The sequence below is a fragment of the Salmo salar genome, chromosome ssa10 (assembly GCF_905237065.1).
Source record: "Salmo salar chromosome ssa10, Ssal_v3.1, whole genome shotgun sequence".
NCBI classification, from domain to species: domain Eukaryota; kingdom Metazoa; phylum Chordata; class Actinopteri; order Salmoniformes; family Salmonidae; genus Salmo; species Salmo salar.
Genome location: NC_059451.1, coordinates 101,467,016 through 101,481,953, shown reverse-complemented (window position 1 = coordinate 101,481,953; position 14,938 = coordinate 101,467,016). Strand labels below are relative to the sequence as shown.

At 40.9% G+C, this 14,938-nt stretch overlaps 1 protein-coding gene across 1 annotated transcript in view; it reads right to left on the bottom strand.

Moving 5' to 3' along the window:
• Positions 1-14,281, bottom strand: part of furinb (furin (paired basic amino acid cleaving enzyme) b) — a 215,994-nt gene extending 201,713 nt beyond the window's left edge. The window contains 1 exon segment of the mRNA XM_014125103.2: positions 12,948-14,281. The gene's annotated coding sequence lies outside the window, so the exon portion shown is untranslated.
• Positions 14,282-14,938: the final 657 nt, after the last annotated feature.

Here is a 14,938-nt window from a genome sequence, read left to right as displayed (position 1 = left end):
CTATTTGGATATAACAATGGATTATTTTGAACCAAACCAACATTTGTTATTGAAGTAGAAGTCCTGGGAGTGCATTCTGACGAAGACAGCAAAGGTAATAACATTTTTCTTATAGTAAATCTGACTTTGGTGAGTGCTAAACTTGATGAAAAATTGAAGTTTTTGCATTTTTGAGGAATTTCAATAACGCGCCACGGGATTACACTGGCTGTTGAGTAGGTGGGACGCAAGCGTCCCACCTAGCCCATAGAGGTTAACCTAACATTCAGTACGCTGGTCAGTATATCGATTTAAACTTCCGGTTTTTATTTTCAATACTGATGCAATTCGCACGTGACAAACACTTACACAATACGGCCGAGCCTAACCGAACCAAAGATCGAACTGCAAACACTTCCAGCTGATTTAAAGGAAATGTGCTTTGATTACATTTGGCTATTGTTTACATATTGTGCATCACATGCAGTTAGTCAAGAGATTAAAAATACAAGCGACAGAACGTACCGCCGCCTCAAAAAGTTGGGTAAACAACACTTTCCTGTGGATACCTTATCTCCACCTCCTACCTCCAAAAGGACCAACAGCATGTACAACCAGTAAAGTAACCTAGAGGTCTTCACGGATCCACCTGTACCCGAATACCCGAGACCCAATCCGGGGCACGAGCAGGTTCAGATCCAGAATTCGAAATAATGTCACGGGTCTGGGTCGGATCTGATTGTCACGGGTCTCGGGTATGTGTAATTTTAACTGACTTGTCTGGAAGGGTCCATACAGATCCGAACACGACTGCTGCAGTAGAGAGAGAGATGTTATAATTTATGCTGCTGCTCTTGCTTTTCACAAGAGTGGAGCGTGGCACATGTAGCTTGTTGTTGGCCAATCATAAGTCATCAAAGTGGCAATAGGCTACAGTCATAGAGCCTCGCTCCATGTGTGGCAAAAGTTGAAGATGGAATTAATATGACCGAATTAAAAGTTAAAGGAGAAGGATTAGCTACAACGACCAACAGCCAACAGGTAGTCAAGCTGCTTCTTAATATTCTGAATGGAGTTGTTGTTATTTGTAACTGTAGGATGAGAAAGCGCATGCACTGCAACCTCAGTTAGCCTAGCTAGCTAATGTTAGCTAGCTTAACTAGCTTCCCCCGGTTTGATGCAGTCCAAAACAGCTACGACGTAATCATATTTCATGATAAATAAACTAGCTATGGCAGTTATTAGTCTACTATAGCGCGAGTCGGCTTAGTTGGTTGTTGTCTCTAGTCTCTCCCTCACTCCTCCCTGGTCCGGTGAAGACCTCAAATATCATTTTATTCAACATTCTGGCTTGTAAAGACTTTTGCGTCTTTTTTACAATGACTTGTTTCAGACTGATAGCCATGGAGTAACCATGGTAGCAGTCAGATTTTTAGGCAAGGCCAATATCTGAATTCTACTTTTGAAATACCTCTCCTGGAGTAGCTATCCAGGAGCCCCTTTCCTTTCTTCCAATGCCATCTTAAAACATACTGGTCAAGTTAACAGGTTGTTATCCAGCGAATGTCGAAAAACCCAGAACAAAATGTTATTAAGAGTCATAACTTTTGAATGCCATCCGTAACATGTCAGTGACATGCAAATGGAAGTTAACTTTTACAGGTTGAAAATTGAAGGTGCATTTTGTATACTGTACTTCAAAATGGCCTCCTAATGGTAGTTTTCCCCAACTAATTTACCAATTACATTATGTTTTTTTTGTATTTGCATTGTGATTGGTCCCTGAACCCCAGGAGTCTATTTTGAAATATATAAAAGCCTCCTTAAAGGTGCAATCAGTAGTTGAAACAATAACAAAGCGGCACTCCCCTGTTTCTGTAGAAAGCTGAGGAATAGTCTTGGAGAAATGTAACTACTGTCAAATGATACAGGACTGACCATACATGATATCAGAATTATAGTTTTAACCATGTTTTGAGGCTATACAGTGTTGTTTTTTTACATTTACTTTGTTTACAAAAATTGGAGTAAAACAAGCGTATATTTTGAGTTCTGATGGGGTACGACTGTTGAACTAAGCTCATGAGGCATTTCTAAGTTATATTCTTCAAGTCCAAAAATGGATGTAGCAAGTGTAGATTGCCCCTTTAATGTTCATTTCTGTAAAACTGATAAAGGCTAAAGACTGACTTTCTGAATTTACTCTTCACTCTCACATGAGGTAAAATGATACAATGTATGGACTTTGCTCACGATTTGTGCCGCTCAAATAATTCAAATGCAAAGAGAGTTGGAGCGAACAAGACACACGAAACAGGACACAACTTTCCATTCACAGGTTTTGTGAGAGTAAAGTCATATCGTATTTTCTTAAAATCACGACAGCTGTGATGGACAAAGATGTTCGGTACAATTTAAAAAATGCCAACAGATAATTTGTTCGTTCGACATGTGGGATCTTTTTGTGTCTGTAAAATGAATTAGGCTAGAAATGGAGGTGGAAGCGCTTTTATTTGGAAAAATGTATATAATAACCAACATATCGAAATAAACTTGGAGTCAGATGAGGATATGGTGTGTGGTCCTCCCACTACGACTCAGGAAACCATGCAGATTATTAGGCTTCAGATTAAATAAATTATGATGAACTTCACAGAGTGGTGAAAGTGCACGGTGATATTGATGCTCTTTTCCAATAAATATCAACAGTCTTATTCTGGTGTGTTCGCTTAGCAATCTCACTGGAATAAAGACCTCCTCCATTCCTGTCATTATTGAAAGAGATTGTGATATCTCACATCTCAAAATAGGGCTACTTAATGTTAGATCCCTCACTTCCAAGGCAGTTATTGTCAATTAACTAATCACTGATAATAATATTGATGTGATTGGCCTGACTGAAACATGGCTTAAGCCTGATGAATGTACTGTATTAAATGAGGCCTCTCCTCCTGGTTACACTAGTGACCATATCCCCCGCACATCCATCAAAGGCGGAGTTGTTGCTAACATTTACGATATCAAATTTAAATATATATATGTACAAAAAAAAGGATAGCTACTGTTTACAGGCCTCCTGGGCCAAATACAGCATTCCTCACCGAGTTCCCTGAATTCCAAATCGGACCTTGTAGTCATGGCAGATAATATTCACATTTTTGACGACTTTAATATTCACATGGAAAAGTCCACAGACCCACTCCAAAAGGCTTTCGGAGCCATCATCGACTCAGTGGGTTTTGTCCAACATGTCTCCAGACCTACTCACTGCCACAGTCATACTCTGGACCTAGTTTTGTCCCATGGAATAAATATTGTGGATCTTAATGTTTTTCCTCATAATCCTGGACAATCAGACCACCAATTTATTACATTTGCAATCGTAACAAATAATCAGCTTAGACCCCAACCAAGGATCATCAAAAGTCGTGCTACAAATTCCCGGACAACCCAAAGATTCCGAGATGCCCTTCCAGACTCCCTCCACCTACCCAAGGACGTCAGAGTACAAAAATCAGTTAACCACCTAACTGAGGAACTAAATTTAACATTGCGTAATACCCTAGATGCAGTCGCCCTAGATGCACTAGGCTAGATGCAGGCCTCCTTATTGTCCCTAAAATTTCCAAGCAAACAGCTGGAGGCAGGGCTTTCTCCTATAGAGCTCCTTTTTTATTGGATGGTCTGCCTTTCCATGTGAGAGACGCAGACTCGGTCTCGACCTTTAAGCCTTGAAGACTCATCTCTTCAGTAGGTCCTATGATTGAGTGTAGTCTGGCCCAGGGGTGTGAAGGTGAATGGAAAGGCACTGGGGCAACGAACCACTCTTGCTGTGTCAGCCTAATTCTCTCTCTCTCTCCTTCTCCCTCCCCTCCCGGAGGACCTGAGCCCTGGGACCATGCCTCAGGACTACCTGGCCTGATGACTCCTTGCTATCCCCAGTCTACCTGGTCGTGTTGCTGCTCCAGTTTCAACTGTTCTGCCTGCGGCTATAGAACCCTGACCTGTTCACCGGACGTGCTACCTTGTCCCGGACCTGCTGTTTTCGACTCTCTCTCTCTACCGCATCTGCTGTCTCTAACTCTAAATACTTGGCTATGAAAAGCCAACTGACATTTACTCCTGAGGTGCTGACCTGTTGCAGCCTCTACAACCACTGTGATTATTATTATTATTATTTGACCCTGCTGGTCATCTATGAATGTTTGAACATCTTGGCCATGTACTGTTATAATCTCAACCTGGCACAGCCAGAAGAGGACTGGCCACCCCTCAGAGCCTGGTTCCTCTCTAAGTTTCTTCCTAGGGTTCCTGCCTTTCTAGGGAGTTTTTCCTAGCCACCGTGCTTCGACATCTGAATTGCTTGCTTTTTGTAGTTTTAGGCTGGGTTTCTGTATAGCCCTTTGTGACATTGGCTGATGTAAAAAGGGCTTTACAAATACATTTTATTGATTGATTGGTGAAATGATGATTGATGCTTGACTGCTGATTGACAAATACAAATATTCTCGAGCTTTTCCATAATAATCTCATCATGTAGACTAGTGTATTTTATTTTAACCAGGCAAGTCAGTTAAGAACAAATAATTAATTACAATGGATGCCTACACCAGCCCAAACTCGGATGATGCTGGGCCAATTGTGCGCCGCTCTATGGGACTCCCAATCACGGTCGGTTGTGATACAGCCTGGATTCAAATCAGGGTGTCTGTAGTGACACTTCCAGCACTGAGATGTAGTGCCTTAGACCGCTTTGCCACTCGGGGGACCAACTGCACTGTATCTGCAAGCTATTGGCTAGAACACACATGCCAAGACCAGAATAGGCACATTTGCTATTTAACGTATCAGTTTTTGTGACAAAACTGGCGGTAGAGTTGAAAATGCGATGGAAACACATTGGACTTTAGATTTTTATTTGGTACATGAAAACTAATAATTTTTTTGTGCACTACATCATAACTTACTGATTTTTATCCATAACATGTTTGTTTGGTGGAAACACACCCCTGTTGGAAAATGTGCATATTTTCTTAATGCTGATTTTAGAATAATTACATGAAAATCTGCTCGCCAATTGGATGGAAACCTAGCTAATGATACACATTTATTTTTACCATGGCACAAATAGAATTTTGCCATTCAACGTATTATCTGGGTGAATATTTTAACTACAGTTTTTAAATGGCCTATATGCAACTACAATGCAGCATATTGCATATCTGCCCCCGCAAAAAACTCTAGCACTAATGATGAAGTTGTTTTAGGAGTAGGATGATGCTGTTTCGCTCAAAGACCCAGTGAAGCAGATAGTTCCTTATCAGCCCTCTCTTTAAATACAGTAGCTTTGCATGACCCTGCCCCTCCATTTTCCCTGCTGACTTGAGTTACAGTTACTCCTATAATACATTTACATTTTAGTCATTTAGCAGACGCTCTTATCCAGAGTTATAGACTGACAGCTACTTACAGTTAAAGGGATTCTCCGGTACTGGCCCACATGGAGGAAACTTTTGTATACTTTTTAGCCAGTAGTTCTGAAAGTAATGCTCACGAGCCAAAAGTGGTCCCTGAAAATTGCGTACTACGTCACATATGTGCAGATATGTTGATAAAAGAATAATATGTTTAAAGGTAAATGATTAAAGAGTCCAACCCTGAAACGTAACTAATTAGTAGTTATGTAGCATGTATAATGAATAATTAAAGTACTAAACGTAAGTCCCATAAGGTCTAGTAGAGACCCGGGAGGGAGAGAAATGTGTGTGTATATTAGTGTGCCTAAGAAAATAGCGAGAACAATTAGACTGTGTTTGACCCGACCTAGCGAGGAACTTTGAGAAACTTATGAGGAGAAAGGGAGTAACTCTCAAGGTTCCTCTAATCTAGGGGGAAAGGATCAGACAGCGCTGGGTAGAGATTAACAGTGGTGAGAACTCCGGGGAGGGATACAACTCACCTACTGTTCGTGTGGATGTATGTGTGTAGGACATCTACTGTTTGTGTGGAGGTATGTGCGTAAATGGGGAGTGAGCATAAAATGAATGTCTTTGTGTAATGGACTTCAGAACGTTCTCTGAATAAACTGTACAGACCTTTTGCAGAAGCTGAGTCTTTGCCTAATTATTCTTAACCCAGTGTCTTACAAACCTTGGGGATTAGTCAAAGCTTATTGATTGTTAGTTATTATCATTGGGATCGAAAATTCTCTTGACATATGTGCACCACATCATTGCTCTCTCTCTCTGCTCTGCTGTGGGTGCATCATGTGCATCTTGCTAGCTGTCACTGATATGGCGAGGGGCTGGCCCACATGGAGGAAAATGTAGGGAAAATGGAGCAGCGCAGCTTCCAGATAAACAGTTGCTTTCAAAGTAGTGATTTTATGGCTAATTGAATAGCATAATTATTCTGCTCATAGATTATGCATGTATGAGCTACACATTGACACATCCAGCCCAAAGCTGGATGGCCCTCACCCCTTTTGGCACTGATCTGAAACACTCACCCAGTGCTTTAGCCAACTCTTTTGTAGTAACAATGTAATTACTCTAGTCACAACATGGTATGTATGTATGTATGTGTGTGTGTGTGTGTGTGTGTGTGTGTGTGTGTGTGTGTGTGTGTGTGTGTGTGTGTGTGTGTGTGTGTGTGTGTGTGTGTGTTTGTGTGTGTCGCCCCACCAATCCACCCAGCACTGGTCGACTCAATCTTAGAAAGACTTATATTCAAGGAGTTTCTACTGAACTGCAGAGGAGTGAAGCAGAGCATACCACCACACATCCACTTTAGAGACATACAAAGCTCATGGAGTGGAACAATGATCATCACAGCAGTGGGAAGCACACACACACCCTAACCGCAAGCATACATTCAGACACGCACACGCACACTCACACACCTGGCTAGAGGCCACCACACGGCAGGCAGTGACCTCGGCTCTCTTCATCAGTGTGTGGACCTGCTGTGTAAAGGTGAGTCACTGAGGCTGGCGTGACTAGGTACCACTCAGAAAGAGGGGGATAACTTCACACCACACATACACAAAAACACACACACAGTGGTGAGGTGCAAGCGTACAAAATGAGGCAACTAACAATATCTCTCTCTCCATCTTCTCTCTAGTCTACTACAGCGTTGAACAAAAGCCTCAGATCAGTTTAAAACAGCCCTTCCATTAGATAGCTTGACTCCAGACTGAACCTCAACTGTCCAAATTAGATATAGGTTCTCATAACTGGACTGAAATGAGAAGAGGCTGAAAAGAGTGAGGCAAGCAGGCCAATGAAATTACAATGCTGATCATTATCACTATTAATGTTTGTTAAAACTTCTTTATACTAATGACAGACCTGCAAGTCTGGCTCCCTGAAACTGTGATACACTCCAGTGATAAGGGTACAAATAACAATTTGTTCATTTCTTTCTGTACCTCAATGAGGCTGCTATCCTAGAAGAGAAAGTAGGCTAGACCTGAAGGCACTCCAGTTCTGCTTAAAAGGAACATTCACTGCTTCCTTCTTTGAATTAAGCTGTAAGTTTATTGTTTGTTTCCTAAGAAACACTTAATAACTGACTTTCAAAAAGGAAGACACAGCTTCCGTACATCCTGTAGTAATAAGAAAAACACAGAGAGCAAGCATTTCAATACTCACCAGGGCTCTTAGTTGGAGCTCCCAACTTTAAAACTATTTAGGACCAGAAAAAGATATTCATTAAAATTGATTTGGTTTACATATAGCCTACATTAGGCCAATACGCGCCTGCAGGCTGACCTCAGTTGGAATGGTGTTTCCTCTGACACATTTGTGTGGCTGGCTTCCAGGTTAAGTGGGCGGGTGTTAAGAAGCACAGTGGTGTGTCATGTTTTGGAGGACACATAACTTGACCTTCACCTCCAGAGCCTGTTGTGGAGTTGCAACGATAAGACAAGATTGAAATTGGGGAGAAAGAAATCGCATTTTCAACTCTAAAAATACGTAACGTGATTGGTAAATTAATTGGGGAAAAAATTGACCAATAGGAGGCCATGCTCCTTTATTTTTCAATCTGTAAACGTTAACGTCCCTTTAACCACCCCGTTAACCACCCAATTCAACCCCCTACAGCCCTCACCCCTTTTGGCACTGATGTGAATCAGGTGGATAGGTGGAAGCAGCAATATGGAAAAACCCAGTCAAGGTGAAATACGTAATTACATTGCTTAAACCGATCCATTCCTCTCAGATCGACTGGAGAGCCTTGGGAGCCAAAGCTATGGGTTGATGTGGGATTCAGCAGCATTATGCTACTGAGAAGTGGAGGAGCTTAGCACATGTTTGAGCAATACCAAATTTTGCGTGTGTATTCATGACTGTTTTAATGTGATCATACAGTAGTTGGGCGGCAGCCATCTCACTGGCGGTAATTCTGCGTATCAGCAGTTGTAAAAGACACCAACCTCTCTTTCTCTCTGTGCTACCATCCCGAAAAGTGTGAAGCATTGATCAGTAGGACAGGTAGGCTGATTTTGTAAAACGATACAAGCGAGTAGCAATAAACAATCTCCTGTTGATGAGAATGAGTAGCATAAAGTCAGAAGTTTACATACACTCAATTAGTATTTGGTAGCATTGCCTTTAAATTGTTTAACTTGGGTCAAACATTTCGGGTAGCCTTCCACAAGCTTCCCACAATAAGTGAATTTTGGCCCATTCCTCCTGACAGCTGGTGTAACTGAGTCAGATTTGTAAGCCTCCTTGCTCGCACATGCTTTTTCAGTTCTGCCCACAAATTTTCTATAGGATTGAGGTCAAGGCTGTGTGATGGCCACTCCAATACCTTGACTTTGTTGTCCGTAAGCCATTTTGCCACAACTTTGGAAGTATGCTTGGGGTCATTGTCCATTTGGAAGACCCATTTGCGACCAAGCTTTAACCTTCTGACTGATGTCTTGAGATGTTGCTTCAATATATCCACATAATTTTCTGTCCTCATGATGCCATCTATTTGTGAAGTACACCAGTCCCTCCTGCAGCAAAGCACCCCCACAACATGATGCTGCGACCCCCGTCCTTCACGGTTGGGATGGTGTTCTTCGGCTTGCAAGCTTCCCCCTTTTTCCTCCAAACATAACAATGGTCATTATGGCCAAACAGTTCTATTTTTGTTTCATCAGACCAGAGGACATTTCTCCAAAAAGTACGATATTTGTCCCCATGTGCAGTTGCAAACCGTAGTCTGGCTTTTTATGGTGGTTTTGGAGCAATGGCTTCTTCCTTGCTGAGCCCCCTTTCAGGTTATGTCGATATAGGACTCGTTTTACTGTGGATATAGATACTTTTGTACCCGTTTCCTCCAGCATCTTCACAAGTTCCTTTGCTGTTGTTCTGGGATTGATTTGCACTTTTCACACCAAGAACGCATCTTCTTCCTGAGCGGTATGACGGCTGCGTGGTTCCATGGTGTTTATACTTGCAGACTATTGTTTGTACAGATGAACATGGTACCTTCAGGCGTTTGGAAATTGTTCCCAAGGATGAACCAGACTTGCGGAGGTCTACAATTTTTCTCTGAGGTATTGGCTGATTTCTTTTGATTTTCCCATGATGTCAAGCAAAGAGGCACTGCGTTTGAAGGTAGTCCATGAAATACATCCACAGGTACACCTCCAATTGACTCAAATGATGTCAATTAGCCTATCAGAAGCTTCTAAAGCCATGACATCATTTTCTGGAATTTTCCAAGCTGTTTAAAGGCACAGTTAAGTTAGTGTATGTAAACTTCTGACCCACTGGAATTCTGATAAAGTGAATTATAAGTGAAATAATCTGTCTGTAAACAATTGTTGGAAAAATTACTTGTGTCATGCACAAAGTAGATGTCCTAACCAACTTGCCAAAACTATAGTTTGCTACCAAGACATCCACCCAGCTCTGGATGACTTAATCTTAGAAAGGCTTATATTCAAGGAGTTTCTACTAGTGCTGAGCGATTAACCATTTTTTTTCTTCTTCTGTTATTAAATAACTAATTGGCCGACATTGGTTCAATTACCTGAAACCCATTTAGTTTCTCTTCAGAGAAATCCAATCATTCTCGAGAGAAATCTGAGAAATAAAGTGAAGATCTATGTGGGATGCTGGGCTAAAGGGAGTTGTAGTTTTCATTAAGCAAATATTCAACCTAGTTCAGCACAGAAACGTGGTAAATAACCACATTGACCATAATCCATTGCACCAGCTTTTTCTGGCTCATTGACGGATCAGAGAGGAAGAGGCGAAGCGAGAGGTTTCACTCTCGCCAAAAGCTTTCCAAAATAAGCCCAATGCATTTATATAGGTTTATTTTGGACCTAAGCGTGTCTTGCCGCCTTTGGGACAACGACTCCCATTGTTAGGGCATAGACATGAGCATCTCGTAATTGTATACAGATCTCTGGACGGATACACTTTTACACCTGCTTCGTTAGGTTAGATACACACAGACCACATACACCGCATGAGAGAGGAATGTACACAACACAACATCCACAGGGACAGATGCGGTTCATAAAAGTATACCTTATTTACTTTGAATAACTAGTAACATTCTTTTGTCAGACAGCTCTGCAACATACTTAGGCAGGCTAGCTAATTAGGATGACTAAAGACAGTATGGTGAGCATAAAACGTTAGGTGGCCTGACTGGCTGACTGCTACTGCCTGAGCCGAGAAGAGACAAATAAGTCATCAAATAAAAACTAAGAAATATACACAACTGAAATGTTTTATTATTTCATAGTAATTTCCTATTTTTTTTATTGATATCCACCAAACGAGGACCTGACAGAGACAATGGAATATCTTCAATGTTTTGGCAATTGAATGTTCACTATTTTTGGCTTTTGAATTAAAAAGCTCTAAAATCATTGTTACTGTCACGTCCTGGCCAGTATAAGGGTTAATTGTTATTGTAGTTTGGTCAGGATGTGGCAGAGGGTATTTGTTTTATGTGGTTCGGGGTGGTGTGTTAGTTAGGAGGGCGTTTGATTTATTATTTCCGGGTTTTGAGTTATGGTCTATGTTTATGTATTTCTATGTGTAGTCTAGTGAGTGTGTTTCTATGTTGAGTTAATTGGGGTGGACTTCCAATTGAAGGCAGCTGTTTGGTGTTGCCTTTGATTGGAAGTCCTATATTAGTTGGGTGTGTTTGTCTTGTATTTGTGGGAGATTGTTTTTGCATTTGCGTGTTTTTTGTCAGCCTGCAAAACTGTCATTTGTCGTGCTTATTATTTTCTTGTTTTTCCGTGTTCAACGTTTGTTAATAAATTAAGAAAATGAACACCAACTCTGCTGCATATTGGTCCACCTTTTCGGACGACGATTTCGCTATATCGTCCTCCGACGAAGAAAGTCGTGACAGTAACGTCCTTATTTCATAAATCATTTCATGTTAAAAAAAAATATCTAATGATTTGCTTTATAATTATACCGAAACCGAAACAACCTCAAAAAGCACCAATTGCTCAGCACTAGTTTCTACTGAACTGCAGAGGAGTGAAGCAGAGCATACAACCACACATCTTCTCTAGAGACACACAATGCTCATGGTGTGGAACAATGACCATCACAGCAGTGGGAAGCACACAAACACCCTAACTGCAAGCATACAGTCAGACACGCACATGCACACACACACACACCTGGCTAGAGGCCACCACACGGCAGGCAGTGACCTCGGCTCTCTTCATCAGTGTGTGGACCTGCTGAGTAAAGGTGAGTCAATGAGGCTGCGTAACTAGGTAAAACTCAATCTACTCTCTCTCTCTGAGCTCACACTGTACAGAGGAGTAAACTGAAAAGGAAGGAATAATGCAGCAACTCTTCAAGGACAACGGTAGTGAACTCCCCCCCCCCAAAATCATTTGTTTTAAACCCACAGAAAAAGCATTTTTTAAGTGAACTTTCTTTGTCCTTGAGGAGTTGCTGAATTTCCCACTATTTTTCAGTCCCACTTAGCTCATGACTGGCTCTACTTAGGAACGCACAAAGATAGAATGAATGCTGCCACCAGCCCATAGTACTGTATGGCGCATTAATCCACTGACACAGCCTGGGTCAATGCATTCCTCTGGATAATTGTATGTCAGCCTCTTAGCATTCATTATATCACTTTATGAGTGACTTTATACCTCCTTAGTACTGATGAACAAAACATCTAGGCCCTCCCTATAGATCTGTGTCATCTAAATAAAGGCCATTTCCAAGTGAGTGTCATGTCAATAGGATTCAGGTCACTCTAGAAACTGTCTGGTCGATGTGTTCAACAGTTACACCCCGAGTTCAGACAGTCAGAAGAGAAGTTCACAGGCAAACAAAACAAGAGCTCCTGAATGTTGGACCTGATGAGCAGCCAAAACATGATGAGCAGCCAAAACATCTACTTTAAAAAGTGAAAATTGTGTCATGGAGAGTTAATCCTATTGGGAAAGCTCTGCGTATGTACAACTCTTACACACTTCACTTTGGTGTTGCATGCTACAATAATGTATGACCTTGTTTTTACCCTGCTGAGATTCCTGTGGCATGAATGATCAGATATACAATAACCAGAAGAGGGATTAGCTGGATCACAGAAATTCAGTTTTAGAAGAAACCCTGACTCTCTTTATAATCCTGTCAATCAGGAGTGTATTTGTTTCTTTGATATTCATCTAAATCCAGACCAGTAGTATTATGTCAGCTCATCTGTAAATCCTGATCTTGATATGAATGACATAGGCTACAGAAAACGCCTATAACATAGTAATAAGACAGCAATACATGTGCAAATCAGATGTACAATACAAAACTGATTCAGGCATTTATACAAAGGAACATTTATAAAAGGAAGGAATAAATAAATACACTGACACACACGCACAAACAATCAACTATGTTGAAGGCAAGTAAATGTATCACACACTACAGACAAATAAATCAATATTTGACATTATGCCAAGATCTTACCAAGAGCTATTTCTTTGATGGGGACGTGCACTCAATCAGCAAGCGTTGTAGGGCTGACTTCATGTCATCAAATAAAACATAGGCGCATCAGTCAGCTGGTCCTGTGTAGCTATAGCACCAATGTTCCCCCGAACTCCGAGCTCCAAATTGGTAAGTGAAGTAGCTATCTAGTATCGACAGTTCTGTCAGACACTGGAATAAAAGGCAGAGAATGCGCTCTTGCCTTGTAGTTTATATGACCATATATGCTTCCCTGGTTAATTCGTTCCCTCCCACTCGGCCACTTCGGGATACCTCTCCAACCTCTTTCCTCAAAGAGCAAAACAATACACGTTGGCTATGACATTTGCACCAATCTGTCGGATGAAATGTCCACGTCATGTCTCAGCTGCCCGGTTGACAGCTCTCTCCTCCCGCGGCGTTGCTCAGGAACTCTGTGGAGTTACGTGTGTGACATACTCAGACACCACTCAAGGTCCCCCCGTGTACCTTGGTACTGCAATATTGTCACACCTGCCACTCTGCTACACTTTGTTCGTAGTAGACTTTCCACGTCTTAATCGTTGTCTCGAACGAGTAGTACTTCAAAACCCAATTGTTTTTCTATGTAGCTAGCTAGGGCGTTCAAAACAGTTCCGTGACATGCATACTGCTCTACTCGAACACACTAATATATTCAAAGCATGTTGTAAAATTATCAAAAGGTTATACATTTCTTTATACAGGAAACTGATATATTTGTCCACTTTGCTACCTATAATAAAATAGCAAAAACCCCAGGAAGTAGCTACGTCCACACGCCACTATTTTCATTGTTATATCTGTGCAGGGTTGCCAGGCAAGCACACATTTCTAAAACAATGACTGCAAAACCTGCCCTAAAGGCCTGAAAACTAGCCAAAAAACGTTTTCAAAGCAAGAGATGTTGCCATATGTATACAATAAACCCTTTTCCCATAACGTTATCGAGACATTTAAGAAGGAATATCGTAGTAACTTGTAATGACGTTCGAAGCAAAATTCGGTTTTCCTCAAAATAATAATTATTGCCAGGACACAATAATGTCTTGGACACAGCCAACGACTTCAACTATATATCCCATTCCAATATTATATTCCAAACAATCTTTTTTTAAATGAATTTAAAACAACTTTTGATAACCGTTTGCCCCTGAATGTCCTTTTAATGTCCTGTTGGGATGTAAAACCTTGGATTATTCAAATAATATTTAGTGCAATTGTACATAATGGTTTGTATGGAAAAGGAACAGCAAAGAAAGAAAAAGGTGAGTTAAAAACAGGGAGGGGGAGGGCAGTTAACCCGATACTTTTTTAAAAATTCCCATTTTGAAAAATAACATTTTGTGAAATAACTAAAAAAAGTGTAAACTCTATCCATTTATTTCCCTTTATAGTTTATTTGCCTAAGCATGACCTTCACCCACATACCAATTTTTTCCCAAACATTGCTTTTTTGTGTCAGCAATTAGACATTGTTCTTAGGGGGGCTAGTTACCCCTAGTACCCTATAATTGTAAATAAATCCATTTTGCACATGTGTAAAACTATAGATAAATCCAACAAGAGAGTTTGAGTGGTGAACGTTGGACAGAGGATCTCGAAATCTCTGAGCAAGAAACACTTGGAGGAACTTAAAAAAAACGAATGTTAGGCTATTTTCTGGCAATTGTGTTATTATGTGCCAGATGCTAAGACTACAAACCGTTATAAATGGCCCATTTGCGAGATTGACTTGTCATTTCAATAGGCATAGGCTACAGACTAAAATCTGGGTTTATGATTGTAATTACATTTTGCCATGGTTTGCTTAGATAAAGGCAGGTAGCTTATAGCCGCTGATAGGCCTACAACTCATTTCAGATAGTCTACAGTAGCCTAGACAAGATGTAGGCAAGATGTAAACTAAACGATTTAGCAGCTTGCTGAGTTAAAATTAACAGACTCATTAATTCAACATGAATAGGGAGGTG